The sequence below is a fragment of the Phaenicophaeus curvirostris genome, chromosome 1 (assembly GCF_032191515.1).
Source record: "Phaenicophaeus curvirostris isolate KB17595 chromosome 1, BPBGC_Pcur_1.0, whole genome shotgun sequence".
Classification (NCBI taxonomy): Eukaryota; Metazoa; Chordata; class Aves; order Cuculiformes; family Cuculidae; genus Phaenicophaeus; species Phaenicophaeus curvirostris.
This window is the reverse complement of record NC_091392.1, coordinates 141,954,140-141,970,312: the sequence shown is the minus strand read 5'-3', so window position 1 is coordinate 141,970,312 and position 16,173 is coordinate 141,954,140. Positions and strand designations below refer to the sequence as shown.

The window sequence follows — 16,173 nt, the reverse complement described above, 5'->3', positions numbered from 1 at the left end:
TGGTTTTAAGCACATCCTGGTTTTTTTATCATTCCTGGACAGTCAGTGGAATGAGACTTCACCAATAAGTTCTCCAAGATGGAGGAGTACAGTGCTTAACATCCCTTGTCAGGGGGAATGGGATTGCAGGGAGGGTCACAGCAGGAGCTGAGCTTTGCAGGAGGGAGAGAGTAAGGGTCTGGCGTTGCAAGGTGCAGAGTAGTATTTCTGCTGACTATTCTTTCCTGGGAGCCAGGTGACCTCTCTATCCCAGGGAGATACCTTGTTCAGTGTGCTCGAACCGTTGGGGAAATAAATACAAACCAACATCAGTATGAGGATTGTTGAGATGCTCTGATTAGTTCAATGAAGGGAAAACCCAGAAGCTGAGAAGTCCAAGCTGTCAGGTTCCTAACATTTTCACAGAAAGGGTCATTGGGCACTGGAACAGGCTGCCCAGGGAGGTGGTTGAGTCGCCTTCCCTGGAGGTGTTTAAGGCATGGGTGGACGAGGTGCTAAGGGGCATGGTTTAGTGTTTGATAGGAATGGTTGGACTCGATGATCCGGTGGGTCTCTTCCAACCTGGTTATTCTATGATTCTATGATTCTATATGCAGTGAGAGATGGGCTTAGGCCATTGTTTAATCCTGGGGCTTGGGTTACGTCTTGCACCAGCCAGCAGTTCAGCAGAACAGCCCAAGAACTTCAGGCAGCTGGCTAGAAGTGAACTGATGCTTAATGCCATTAATCAGCACCTGGCTGGCATGGCTCATCATCAATTTCTGCTCTGGGAGACTAAGGAAAAATAGGTATTCCAAAGACAAGCCCTGGCTAGCTGGATAGTCAGCTTCACATGTGGCTTACAGTCTAATTGCCCAAGGGAAAAAACATCTATCTATCTCGGGCAACCTTTCTCCAATGAGTTAATTTCCAAGAATGTCTCATCGAAGAATCGTTTAAAGGGAAAAGAGTGGTTAATTAATCTCAATTTTTCCAGCTTCCTAAAACCAAGAATGGAAACAGTGACCACAGAATTTTCAGAGCCTGCAAACTCCAGTCTGATTTAATGCATAAAGATATCGCTGTTCCTACATTTGTCTTTCCAGCTGGTAAATGAATCACTGATTGTGAAGACATCAGATAACCAAAAAGGAGTACCAAGCTGCCATCTTGGTCTAATTTATTATAGTGTGGTACCATGACTGGGTTAGTCACATCAAATCCATGATTCTTCAAATACTGTATAAGGAACTGAATTATTTACATGACATACATAAATAGCGATCTTGATTTTCAAAATATTTTAAACACAGATGCGAATATGTCCTCATGCCCTGGCAAATTTTATCAGCAGGTGAAAGAAGGTAAGATAAAATGCTTGCCCAAGACCAAGTGGCATATTAATTCAGAAGTGGAATTATGCTTCAGGAGGTAAAAGGCTTGCCTAAGATCAAGTGGCATGTTAATTTAGAAGTGGAATTAGGCTTCAGGATGTTTCTAGCACTTAATCATAACCTTTGTGCATTGGTCCTGCCTCTTTCCAGATTCTCTCATTAGTCCTTTAATTTGTACAAGGGCTTAACTGCCCCACATAAATCATAAAACCAAAAGTTTTGAGAGGCTTATTTACTTCAACAGCTTCAGAATGGAGTTTTAGCCTGCCTAAAAGGTGGTTTTGAGAGAATATAAATACAAAGCATCTGGTGTAAAAGGTGGCTGAATAAATGGGTTAGTTTTAGCTTCTCATCATCCATCCCACTCCCGAGCCTGGAGGAGCTTCTTCAACACATGTTTCTTTTTTCCATCCTTCAGGCTAACCGCTACGTTTCCAATTCAAATGGGTTATCGCACTTTCTCATTCTGGTTGTGAAGATGTATAAGTGAGTAAACACCTACTTACTTTAGTTTATTCTGGGGTCAGGTGTAGTCCACACCAAAGAGGGTTTGCTAGGGTGAGTATATCAGTGTACTGACATTCAAATTCTGTTGACCAAACCACATTTTTATCCCTAGGAGCTATAAATTGAGTAGGAGTTATACCGATATTTATATTTTACTGCTATTTATATATCATCACAAGGTTGTCTGTAATGAGGAATTCATACCAATGGCCATTACAGATACAAGCTTTGGACAGAATCCTCTTTTTTATTTTGCTGCCACTCCCAGAGAATACATCACAGAATTTCATTCCTTATTCAGTGTTTTCTTAGGGAAAAACCTCCACAATTCTTCTGTTGCACATCAATATTTTACTCCTTTGCTCTATTGACCAAACACCTGAAAAATTCCAAGTTCAAGGAGCAGATGAGCAAGGAGCCGATGAACTCACAGAGAGTTCAACAGAATCTAAATGTCTTGTGGGTTTGGTACAAGATTATGCTCTGAGCAGATAAGCCCCTGAATTTTAACTTCAGAGCTCAAAATGGATAAATAACATTTCTGGAGCCAGGAAGCCAGCAAAAGGAATTTCTTAGTACAATGCAATCTTGCTGTGGGGGTTTTCTCAGACATGTGTTTCCCATCAGGCGTTATTACACTACTGTGTACATAGGGCTTGCCTCTAATCAAAGGTGGTAATACTCAACATTGATACCACACAACTTATTGAACTTGTAAGATGGATGAGGAAGGATTACTTAAGCCATTTGATTCATAGCTAATACTTATTAAGTAAGTTTAAGGATATGATGTCAGTATTTGTCATAAGTGTTCGTGTTGTGGTAGGGTGTGTACATGGCAGGAGGGGAGCTGTCATCACATAGACAGGCCAGAGAGCTCTAAATCATTAGTAATGAATAATTCACTGAGCAGAAGAAAATATCAGACAATGTCAGGCAACAGAATAGTGCTAGTTCGGTTACATCTTTTTTTGTCTCTGATGAAAGATTTCTAACCCTGATTATACCCTGTCTTAAGTGTGAGATTTGCTTTCTATAGGGATATTCAGCCCCAGGCAAGAAAGAAGGATGTTCCCAAATCCAGTAACTGGGTCAAATCTAATTATCATAGATAATTTGCACATTTCCTTTATGGTAAAAGGAAATGTGTCTGAAGGTAGGTGAATCCAGTTTGATTTGTCAAAGGCCAACCAAGACAGATTATCAAAAGAAAAATACTACTCCAAATCGCTGAAATTGGAAGACAATATCATAGAATCATAGAATCATAGAATCACCAGGTTGGAAGAGACCCACTGGATCATCGAGTCCAACCATTCCTATCAAACACTAAACCATGCCCCTCAGCACCTCGTCCACCCGTGCCTTAAACACCTCCAGGGAAGGTGACTCAACCACCTCCCTGGGCAGCCTGTTCCAGTGCCCGATGACCCTTTCTGTGAAGAATTTTTTCCTAATGTCCAGCCTAAATCTCCCCTGGCGGAGCTTGAGGCCATTCCCTCTTGTCCTGTCCCCTGTCACTTGGGAGAAGAGGCCAGCACCCTCCTCTCTAGAACCTCCTTTCAGGTAGTTATAGAGAGCAATGAGGTCTCCCCTCAGCCTCCTCTTCTCCAGGATAAACAACCCCAGCTCTCTCAGCTGCTCCTCATAAGACTTGTTCTCCAGCCCCTTCACCAGCTTCGTTGCTCTTCTCTGGACTTGCTCCAGAGCCTCAACATCCTTCTTGTGGTGAGGGGCCCAGAACTGAACACAGGATTCGAGGTGCAGTCTCACCAGTGCCGAGTACAGAGGGAGAATAACCTCCCTGGACCTGCTGGTCACACTGTTTCTGATACAAGCCAAGATGCCATTGGCCTTCTTGGCCACCTGGGCACACTGCTGGCTCATGTTCAGTCGCTGTCAACCAACACCTCCAGGTCTCTCTCCTCCAGGCAGCTTTCTAGACAGACTTCTCCCAGTCTGTAGCACTGCACAGGGTTGTTGTGCCCCAAGTGCAGGACCCGGCATTTGGCCTTGTTAAACCTCATCCCATTGGACTCTGCCCAGCGGTCCAGCCTGTTCAGATCCCTTTGCAGAGCCTCCCGACCCTCCAGCAGATCAACACTTACACCCAGCTTAGTGTCATCCACAAACTTGCTAAGGGTGCACTCGATGCCTTCATCCAGGTCATTGATAAAGACATTGAACAGGGCTGGACCCAGCACTGAGCCCTGGGGAACCCCACTTGTCACTGGCCTCCAGCTGGATTTCACACCATTTCCCACCACTCTCTGGGCCCGGCCATCCAACCAGTTTTCCACCCAGGAGAGTGTGCGCCTGTCCAGGCCAGAGGCTGACAGTTTCTCAAGCAGAATGCTGTGAGAAACTGTGTCAAAGGCTTTACTGAAGTCCAGGAAGACCACATCCACAGCCTTCCCCTCATCCAGCAGCCGAGTCACTTTGTCATAGAAGGCGATCAGGTTAGTTTGTCAGGACCTGTCTTTCATGAACCCGTGTTGACTGGGCCTGATCACCTGGTTCTCTTGCATGTGCTTCATGATAGCACTCAAGATCACCTGCTCCATGACTTTCCCTGGCACTGAGGTCAGACTGACAGGCCTGTAGTTCTCTGGATCCTCCCTGCGACCCTTCTTGTCTATAGGCAGAACATCAGCCAGCCTCCAGTCCAGTGGGACTTCCCCTGTCTTCCAGGATTGCTGGAAGATGATTGAAAGGGGTTTGGCCAGCACATCCGCCAGTTCCTTCAATACCCTTGCATGAATCCCATCCGGTCCCATAGACTTGTGGGTGTCTAGTTGGGCTAGCAAGGCTCTGACCACCTCCTCTTGGATCAAGGGAGCCTCATTTTGCTCCTCTAGCTCCTGGGTTTGTACACAGACGGAACGACTTTCTTTACAATTAAAGACTGAGGCAAAGAAGGCATTAAGTACCTCAGCCTTTTGCTCATCCCCTGTCACTGTTGTTCCTTCTGTGTCCATTAGGGACTGTATGGTCTCCCTAGTCCTCCTTTTATTATTTATATATTTATAGAAAGATTTTTTGTTATCTTTCACAGACTTGGCCAATCTGATTTCTAGTTGAGCCTTAGCCCTTCAGATTTTTTCTCTACACAATCTCACTTCCCTCCTGTAGTCCACCCAAGAGGCCTGTCCCCTCTTCCAGAGCCCATAAACATTTCTCTTCTTCTTGATATCACTCAAGATCTCTCTATTCAACCAAGCTGTTTTTTTCCTGCCAGCTTTTTTTCCAAGAGAACATGGGGATGGCTTTCTCCTGAGCTGCCAGGATTTCCTTTTTGAAGAGCTCCCAGCCCTCATGGGCTCCCTTGCCCTTAAGTACTGTCTCCCATGAGACTTTGCCAACCAGCCTTCTGAAGAGTTCCAAGTCTGCCCTCTGGAAATTTAATGCTACCGTCCTGCTAACCACCCTCTTCACTTCACCTAGAACAGAAAACCCTATCATCTCATGATCACTTTGTCCTAGGCGTCCACCTACTGCCACATCCCCCACAAGGCCTTCTCTGCTCACAAACAGCAGGTCCAGGAGGGCACCTTCCCTTGTTGCTTCATTCACCAGCTGTGCAAGGATATTGTCTTCCACGCACTCCAGGAACCTCCTAGACTGCTTCCTTTCTGCTCTATTGTACTTCCAGCAGATATCAGGAAGATTGAAGTCTCCCACAAGAACAAGAGGCATTGATCTAGAGATTAACCCCAGCTGTTTATAGAAGAGCTCATCAGCTGCTTCTCCTTGGCTGGGTGGTCTGTTACAGACTCCCATCACAAAATCTACCTTCTGGTGGGCTCCTCTGATTTTAACCCACAGGCACTCAATCTCCTCATCACCACAGTCCATCTCAATGGTGTCCAAGTCCTCCCTTACAAAGAGGGCTACCCCGCCTCCTCTCCTGCCCTTCCTATCCCGCCTGAAGAGTTTGTACCCCACCATAGCTTCACTCCAGTTATATGAGTCGTCCCACCATGTTTCTGTGATGGCAACGACATCACAGGCTCCTTGCCCTACGACAGCTTCCAGCTCTTCCTTCTTATTCCCCATGCTGCATGCATTGGTGTAAATGCACTTCAGCTGAGCTGCCGAGCCTTCAGCCCTCTTAGAGGGAACAGAGTTCGTTCCCAATTGCCTGCTAACTGGAGTAGCTAGCACCAGAGTGCCTGTATCTCCCTTAGCACCCCCAGGTGTGTTCTCCCCCACTTTCTGTGTGGTGAGGTACTGGTGGGCCTCACCATCACACACTCTCTGAATCACCAGTGCCCCACATCCAGGCTCATTCCTGTCTAGCCTGGGCTCAACCCCCTCCCCCTTCACATCTTGTTTAAAGCTCAATTTATGAGCTTAGCTAGGTTTTTGGCAAGGGCTTTAGCCCCCCTAGGAGACACACGTGTCCTGCCCTTAGCGACAAAGCCTGGGGGTGCATGAGCCACCCCATGATCAAAGGAGCCAAAGCCCCTCTCCTCACGCCAGGCTCGGAGCCAGGCATTAACCGAATTCTTCTTCCTGACTTCCCGCTCCTCTCTATTTAGCCTTGGGATGGAGCAGAATACTATTTGTGCCTCAGAGCGCTCCATCATTTTCCCAATGGCCCTGAAGTCATTCTTGATGGTTTTGGTCTTTTTGTTTACTAGATCATCGTTACCAGTTTGGACTACTATCAGAGGATAGTAGTCTGTCTCATGGACCAGGGAAGGAAGTTTTCTATCTACCTCCTTCACTGATGCCCCCGGTAAGCAGCAGACCTCTCTGTGGAGCGGATCCGGTCTGCAAATGGGTCCCTCTGTTCCTTTTAGGAGGGTGTCCCCTACAACAATCACCCTCCTCTTCTTCTTAATGGAGGATGTTTTATCTTTTTCTGTGGATGGTGCGGCCGAGGGAAGGATTCTAGGCTGTGGGAGAGCCATCCTCATCCTCAGGGTTGGATTCCACCTGCAGCACCTGGTACTTGTTCACCAGGGGGATCTGGGGTTTTGGTGTCTGGGTGAGGGGAGCAGGTTTCTTTTGTCTGGCAGGAACTTGCTGCCATTCCCCATCTCTTGTAACCCCAACCTTGCAGTTTGCAGGTGGATGGTGTTTGGACACACCAGCTCCAGCAGGCTGCTGAGTTAGTGAGAGGGCACTACTCCACTGGTCTATCTCCCTCTCACACTCCCTGATGGTCCTCAGCCTCTTTACCTCCTCCCTTAACTCCTCCACCATGTGAAGGAGTTCCCCCACTCGAGCGCAGCTTTCACAAGTGGAGCCAGTAACAGAGGCACGAGCTGGTGTGGGAGGGGGGCACTGCCTGCAGTCCAGGGTCTGGATAGCTGTATGCACCCACTGTGGCTCTGTCTGAGTGGCAGCATCCATCCTGCCTGCTGCAGCACACGGAGCAGCTTTAACCTTCTGCTGGGTGGCCACCATGGTCCTTGGTGTCTTCTGTCTAGTCTCTAGGTCTTCTCTGCACCCTGCCTTCTCGCCCTGCCCGCTCAAACTGCTGCTCAAACTGCCCCGCACCTCTTTGCCACGCTCCTCTTCACCATGCTCCAGGTCGCGGTATTAAAACCTTCATTCCAAACCAATTTCAACAATAAAAATAAACAACACTGTGACAGACAGTAAATCTCCCTGAATTTCCAGTGTCTAAAATCTGGAGTTCCCCTTTGTCTGAAACGCTGAAAAGTCTTCATGCCTCAGACTCGAGGGAAAATGGGAATCTCCTAAATTCTTGTGCAGAACAATAACACAGGATGTTTTCTTCCAAATTTAAGCATCTACTCCATGTAAATGTAACCTTCAGATAAAAGAAGATTAAAACATTGACAATGAGTCATTTTGACACTTAATCTGATATATTGCAAATAAACAAAACATTTCAATGCATTCTGTTACCGAATAAAAGTCAAAACAATAGTATTGAAATCAAACTTCCTGTATCATTGGAAGGAAAAAAATCAATTGGCTATCATCCCTAAACAGATTTGATAAACTAATACAAACCTAGAGAACATTATTGGTTTTGTTAAATCAGTATTCCATTTGGAAAATAGTTCCTCTGGATTCTAGACTTTTGGAGTTGGGATGACTGTTCATCAAGGACTTCTTTGCACTCTCTATGCGTTGTATTAAAAGCAGCCCAGCCAGGTGTAAAAGGCTACAAAAACTTTCAGTATATAAAATCAACTAAACCACTTTTTTTTTTGTTACAGTAGAAATCTTATTTCTTTATATTATCAGTTTCTTTAAATGGCTTTCCTCAAGTACATGTTTGTTCTCTCTCTGTCTCCTTTTTCTCTCTGCTTAGGTAAATAATGAATTCAAAACCCCTCATAAAAATGCACACAGCTGTAATGACTGGAAAATTTGTAACATTTTAGCCGTCAGTATCATCAAGTAACTTTACAGAAAAATATTCTATGGTCTTGGATAAGCAAAATCCAACACACCTTCATAAATGTTCCTAAATTTAATATTCTATGTACATGTCAACTTTCTGAAAAATTATGTGCATCTGGTATATTAGATGCAGAATTTGTTTATGCACAAATTGTATACCTTTACGTATTTGAGCCCAGGTGCTTGGTGAGAGCAGGCTCAATCAATACATCTATGTGTTTTCCTCTGCTTCATTTTCCACCCTAAGGTATTTGTTCCCTAACACAGAGATGTGATGAAAGCATTCAAAAGGCAAGTGGAGCAATTCATAATAGAGGCTTTTGAAAATAAGGGAAAAAGGGAAAAAGGGAAAAAGGGAAAAAGGGAAAAAGGGAAAGGAAGGGAAGCAAGGCAAGGCAAGGCAAGGCAGGCAAACATTACATATTGTTCCATATGTGATGTATAAATTGGCTGAATCATCACAAAAATTGAGAGAAAAACTCCTTGTGTTTTTTTTCTGGTTGTTGTTGTAACAAAGAAGATTAATTCTAGAAGTGGTTTTTATTTCTTTTACCATAAAGTCCAAGGTTTTCAGATGCACTACTTCAGCTCGAGTCCAATTTTAATACCTCAGGCTAATTTCTACCTCCTGACTTCTTCTTTCTTTATTGAGAAACAAGTGGAAAGGCAGCTGGGCATGCTGGCATGCCAGGAGTCTCAGAAGGTATCAGCTCTTTCATTAATTACTTCTTTGCTCTCCCTCTGCTTTATGTTAAAAACAGCCTAGTTGAGTATGCAGAAGTTGCATAGGCTTCAGTGAAAACGTACTTATGGGACCCTTTAAACTGTCAGGTTACATCACATAAACTGAGGGGATCATATTCAAACAATTGTAAAACTATTTTCTTGCCCGAAAGAGCACACCATGATGCCATTTAGCTGGAACCTGAAGCTATGGGTATCCTGCTGTGGTATCATGTGCAGCGAGAGCATGTGATTGTTCTCCTGAGGCATTTGTTACATGCATCTTGTTAACCCTAGTTCAGTCAAAATAACTGCCTTCACTGCTGCTTGACCTATTTTAGCATAATTTAGCCCTGAATGTGGTGCATTTCAGTAGTTATTCTACTAGCACTAATACCATAGGAACTTAAAGTGGAACCATAAGAGTTTGAAAATATCATTCTTATTAAGTCACCATTTTGGTTTCCGTAATTTATGCATCTTTCAGAACTGACATAATACATAAACATACATGAAAGAGCAAGCAAAAATAAATCACAGACTTTAAAAATTCTTTGCTTCATAACAAAACAGGCTTTTCTCAAGCTTTGGAGAAAAGGAGTATGTTTAAGAGTTCTCTAAGCCTTGTTAATAGCTACATCTGCAGGAGTTGTAAAAATGCTAAGACTGCAGTGAGGATTTACTGCCACATCTGGAATAGCAGAAGAGTTAGATTTGTTTAAGACTTGAGCACTACTGGCAAGATCCAGACCACTTCCTTACCATCTGCATTGGGACTGAGGCACCATTCAGGCACCTGTTCAGAAAGCCCCCAAATCCCAGCAGGCACCTCCCAGCTGGCCTACGAGCTCTCTGGTACCTAGTGCCTGCAGCTCTTGTCCAACTCTTTGGCTGTATGGAGGGTAGCACTTGGTACCTGAGAGTGCCCAACTGGTACCTGAGCCCACAGCACAGGAACAGAATTCAGCATGAAAATCTATAGCAGTGAGGAACACCATCTGTGTGAAGATGCAGGGAAAATCCCAGGTAATGTATCTTCCCTAGGATAAACGTAAAGCTCCAGATATACAGGCTTATCACCAGGCTAAAGAGAAAACAGAGCAAACAGTAGGAAAATATGGTGCTGGGTAACTCCTGTATGAGAGTTGCTGCTCTAAAAGGGAGGCCCCAGACTCATTCCCAAGCCTGATTTTGATTTTCCCCAATAACTGCTGCATGATAAAAGCATGAGGAGTGAAAGAAGCAAGAACCTCCCAGCTGAGAGCCATAAGCAGCATGAAGGGATTGCATCTCCCCATCTTCTAGAAGATGCACACCAAGGGAGTCTGGCTGGGCCTGCAAAGCCCAGTCTCTGTATGCCTGTTCAAATCACCCCATCAGCTTCTCAGGCTGGAAAAGGCATAAAGCTCCAAGTTTCTCATGAGAAAAGTTACCACTGCATTGCTTAGAGGCACGTGACAGCACCAGTCCCTGTCAGTGCCTCTCAGGCATGAGAGGACTGTATGATCCTGGTCCTTCAGGGCCAAGCGAGCTCTTTATTGGTCAAGAATCGGGCTCCCAAGGTACGGATGAGAGGTGTCTAGACCACCATCAGTGTTCCAGAAACTCTGTCCTCAATATTCTGGAATGCCCTTTGCACCAGTTACCCTCCCCACTGGCAGAATTGAGTGCGTCATTACCAAACTAGGCAGTCTGGAGCCTGGCAGTTACTGCTGAGATATAACAAAATCTCAGCCAGAGAATTAAGGTACAGAGTCTGCATCATGCACTAAAATCTCATTCAGAAGAGTGCTATTTAACTAGTAAAACTGCCATAAACCTTGTCCCTGTTAGTGCACCAATCAGGATAGTCTTTGGGGTTTTTTCAAGGATTGCTGTGTGTTTCAGCTTAGACACATGCTTACAGACCTTGCTGAAATGGGGTCAGAGAACGCAGCTCTTAGTCCTCGCTTCAGGAGTTGTACAGCAAGCTGTCATGACCTAAATATTGTGGCCTGTGCTGACACTTAGTGTGAGAAGGCAAGATCCATTTCAGAAGTTTTAAGGGTGACATATTCAGTGGTGGGGAGAGACAGGGGACGGAGTTAGCCGATACTGGAAGTATTCCTTTCTTCCCTCAGGCTTAAATCAGTATGACATAATTCAAGGTTTAGGCTTGCAGCCTTTTTTCAAGGGATGTAAATTCCAGTTTTTCACCTACAGACTCCTATGTGAGCTGTTCGACTGTCAGAAATGCCTACAACTCATATTTCTAGGTGTAGCCAAGGACTCACGGTAACAAATGCACATCTTTTGAAAGTGAAGGTCCATCCTAGACTGGGTTCGAAGGAGGGAAAAGGAGCCAGAGTGGTGCTCAGCAAACTGCACAGCAGAAGGGTTCTGCAGGAACTTTATATGAAGTTGAACTTGACTTTAGTTGTCAGCCTGCTCTATGTGACTCACGGAAGGCGCTGAACAGACTAACGAGTGGGAGGAGGAAACGGGGAGAGAGGAAGAAAGGGAGACAGGCAGCCGAATGAAACACTGATTTATGACAAAAAAAAAGAGACTATTTTTTAGAAAGTTATACTAGTTCTTTTTCAGCTCTAATGTGAGTGGCATACAATCTAAGATCTCCCAGACCTGAGAAAATAAAAAAAAGTATGAATCAGAACTTTTAGCTAAAATGAGGCAATAACACTTTTAACCTGATGCTTATGATGGAATGCCAGGGGTTTGATTTATTCAGCTGTCATGTACCACGCATCCCCAGTGTAATAGAGGACATGTTCAAATTGCAACCTTTATTTAGGGTTTGCTGGCATGATTTCATTTTATACTGGCCTTCTGGGAGTTATTTTTCATCTTTAGGCAGTTATCACTGTTAAGAGGAAAAGGGAAAGCCTTTCCTTTTTTATTTGGTTAGCTGCTAGTATGTGGTTGTTTTCAAGAATGTGGGAATTTGAGTTTGCTGCACCGTGTGCAGGGATGTCTCCTGACCTGCAAAAGGAAGGAGATATGACAGTGGTGGGTTTTGTTAGACCAACTGAACTGTGGGGTAGAAGTGATTCCTTTGGACACTTCTTCTTTCATGATACTGCAAAAGAGCAAGTATGGGTAACACCAAACCAGATTTTTTACTGGCATTGAAGGAAGACTATTTCCCTCAGGGAACTGTGATTGGCAGAGGGGCACATGGTGTCTCTAAAGGCCAAAAATCATGTTTGTTATTTTTCCTGGAGAGGTTCCTTGCATCCTGACCTGGCTATGTTCTCCTTGCCCTTCCCTCACTCCATCCTACTTTCAGTCTCACCTGAGCCTCCTGGGAGCTATTTCTCATCAGAGCCTCTGAGTTTGCCAAACTCTGTAACGGTGTTGCGATGTACACAAAGATAGATTTCATCGAGGTAATTGTCTTCTCTTGCGATCTAAGTTGAGATTTTATACTCGTATCCAGAAACAAAAGGCCACAGAGTCTATGGTTTGAACACAAATATCCCTGCCCACCTGATGACCCCAGATGAACTTTGGGGGAAGCTGCTGTAAAGCTCCTCCAGTAAGACTCCCATGAGGCAGTCAGTAAGCATTGTGAAGTGGCTTTTCCATCCAAAGAAGGGCTGACATGAAGGTACATCAAAGAAAACAATGAATGCCTCCTGCTCTGACCTACATATTGCATTCTGAGAGACTCAACTACATCTGCTAGATCACTTGGAACAACTGTTATCCTTTAGAAATGAAAAATCCTTTCTTCTGGGAATAAGACAGGGTGGGGAGGGGGGAACCCTGTAGTGGTTTGCAAGGGCACAGAACATTTAAACTCTGCTGTATTGATTGTAGTTTATGATTGAATGCAATCATTACTGTGTCTATATTTTTCTGTTTCAATGAAACCATCAGGCAGTGAGTCATGCTGTGCATGTAACCTGGAGGAAAGTGCAAAGAGGCTGCTGAGGAGTAGCAGTACAAAAATACCATTGGCATCTTTTCCCTAGGAGAGCAGGGCTCTGGACAATTTCCACAGTCTGTTGCTGCTTTTCTATTACATGCATTCACTGCTAAAATGTGTAATAGAATTGAGGACACAGTTATGAGTAGTCAGTCTTCTTGCACATGCTGTTCCATAATTAAAGAACAGCTATAATAGAAACCCTACTTTTTTTTTTTTTCATTAATGAGCTCAAATTCTTATAGGCATTAAAAGGGCATATGCTTTTCCTCTAATTTAGAGATTAAAAAATCTGACAGCAGATCAAGAGGAAGGCTGTAGTCTGAACTTTTTAGTGAAAGAAGATGCACTATCATTAGCAACAAAACAATTTTAATTAGCCCATTCCTGGATCTGCAGTGACACATGCCAAATGTATAGAAGTTTGGAAGAATGGAAGATACTATCCTCTTGGCTTACTAAAGGGAATTCAAGTCCACAAGAAATAAACACCTTCAAAATATTAATTTGTAATTTTTAATTACCTGGATTTTATATTATCTTTTTGTTGTTTGGGTTTCTTTAAACTGAAGACACTAGAATTCAGCTTGGGCATTTCCCCTTTCCCCCCCAAGCTGTGCTTCTTCCAGTCCCATTTGTGGATGGAGCATATTTTCATTAAGCAAAAGAGAAGAAAGTCATCCTAATTAGCAGTCCCTCGTTAGAAATCAAGGTCTGTGGCTACCAGCCTGTGGAGACACAGTGGGAAGACATGGTTGCAGTTTGATTCATTTGTACCAGGCACTGAGTATAGATTAGGCAGTCACAGGCAGGTACCCTGACTTGAAGCCTGAGTGAAGAACACTGTCCTTCCTAACTGCAACAACCAGCGTTGTGGCAGTGTGTGAGCAATGGCAGCAGAGCCTTTCTTTTGTGGTTTGAAACCTCAGCATTGCTGTTTCAAAAAAAAAAAAAAAAAAGATTTTTAAGGGGAGTTTCTCGCAAGCCTCATATCTGGGACATCATAATACATTCCAAAACCACCCCAGCAGCTGTGTGCTGCAGCACAGTGGCTTGCCGTCTGTCCCAGCAGGCCTGGAAGGATTTTAAAGAGAAAGGCTAATTGCAACACAGGGTAGCTGCATGCTAGAGCTGGCTAACATGTAAGTCCCGATTTCTCATCCTCTCGCTTGCCAACTTCTATCTGACGTGGTTAATGGAAAGCGGCTGTAGAGCTACAGTAAAGGTGCCCAGCAGCACGTTTTCTGGGTCTCCCACCCCACATATTCCCAGTTGAGAGAGATGTGCTAGAATTAGGCTGGGAAAAGTAGGAGGAGGTTTGTGCATGCCTTCATAGCCACGGTGCCCAGCCCTTGCATTTCTCTCCCACACCGCACTACTAAGTCACACTGGGGAGCACCTACCCACTGAGGTGCCTGGCACACAGAGCCCTGTGAGCCAGCACGTCATTTATGTAGCTCTGCATGGTGGCCCTGGCCACTGGCTACCCTCCAGCCCACCCCATCACCATACCTGGCACCTAGCACCCAGAGCAAGTGGGGGCTGCACTTCAGGGCCATGGGGAACACAGGAGGGACAGGAGTCAGGCCAAGGCATCCCATGCTTTGACTTTGTAGCCAAGATTTTAATATCTCCCTTTTCAAAAAAAAACAAAAAAAAAAACGGAAAGGAAGAAGTCCTAGAAGCATCCCCAGGAGGAGAAGGCAGCATAAGGTGCACTCTGGAACCTTCGCGGATTGATACAGCCTCTTTAAGCATTTAATATCTGTTATGATGTGATGTGTCTTTCTGTCTCTTGGGAGACAATTTTTATACCTTTTTTTTTTCTGAGGGACACTTTAGTCTTCTGGCTTTGAAGTCTGTTTTTGGTATCTTGGCACATGTTAGCAGGTACTCTGAGGTGATCTGGTCAACTGAAGACTAAATGGACTCTGTAAGTCTAGCAGGAGTAGCACTGCTGGTATTTTGTGCAATTTAATTTGATGGGGGCCTTTGCCCCGTTATTGAGAAGGATACACTCAGACACTATAAGCAGAGGGTAGGTTTGGTTTTTCACCCTCGTTTTTAACAGAGTATCATAGAATCATAGAATAACCAGGTTGGAAGAGACCCACCGGATCATCAAGTCCAACCATTCCCATCAAACACTAAACCATGTCCCTTAGCACCTCGTCCACCTGTGCCTTAAACACCTCCAGGGAAGGTGACTCAACCACCTCCCTGGGCAGCCTGTTCCAGTGCCCAATGACCCTTTCTGTGAAAATTTTTTTCCTAATGTAAGGAAAGTACTCCAAGGTGACATTTTTGCATCTGGAGTGTGGTTAAATCAGATGACGTGACTTAGAAATAGAGGTAAACATGAAAAAATGTTTTTTACAAAATCACTAAGTGAGATGCATCTTAGCAGATCCTTCTTTTGAAGGAATTCCTTCCTGATGTCTGTCAAAACCAGTCAGCCACAGCTAGCTGAACGAAGGACCTTGACCCAGTGGCTTTGCCAAAAAAGGGGGCAGTGTTTTGATAGCAACATCTTTCTAGGTTGTTGAATCCTATGTTGCATGGAAACAGCATAAAACAGAAATATGAGGGCAAGAATCAGAGAAGCTGTTAAAAAAGTGAGCTGAGAAATTTATCTTCTTGCTTTATGCTGGGGCAGAAGAATGTTTTAGAGTTGTCACGTGTGCCACTGTCCCCAAGGGTGACACAGGCACTCTCCCACCACCACCAGCTTCCTCCCTGTCCAGACTGGTGGTTAGAAACCTTGTTCTTCTGCCAGTAAACAGAGCAGATTTGAACTAGTTGTCATTTTGATGGCAGAAACCCCAGAATATAAGCATAAAAGTAATTTTTTTTCCTCTGTAGAACTGTATTTTAAAGACATTTTTGCAACTTAATGGGAATATTCTTCCACCTTGAAGAAAGAAATGAATGGTAATAGTAGTCTGCAAGCTTATATGGACAGCTGTTATCTATTTTATTAGTGCTTGGATCTCAGAATCAAAATCTGAAATTCACTGACACTGGAAACACCCTACAGTGGCTTCACAAGAAAGAAATACTTCTGATCGCAAGCATTTGGAAGCAACTTTCATAATTGCATTAAATTTCTGTTCAGAATAATTTCTTAGGGAGCAGATTTTATAAAACTCCTTCCTTTGTTAAGTGGCAATGCATCATAAAAAACCACAGGCATTTGGATCTAATTCTCAATAGGAAGACTTGTCTTCATGAAAAAAACAGTGCACTGTCTTAGCC

General features: G+C 44.2%; 1 protein-coding gene across 3 annotated transcripts in view; it reads right to left on the bottom strand.

Moving 5' to 3' along the window:
- Positions 1-16,173, bottom strand: part of RPL31 (ribosomal protein L31) — a 492,543-nt gene that overhangs the window by 169,888 nt on the left and 306,482 nt on the right. The gene's annotated exons all lie outside the window — the stretch shown is intronic.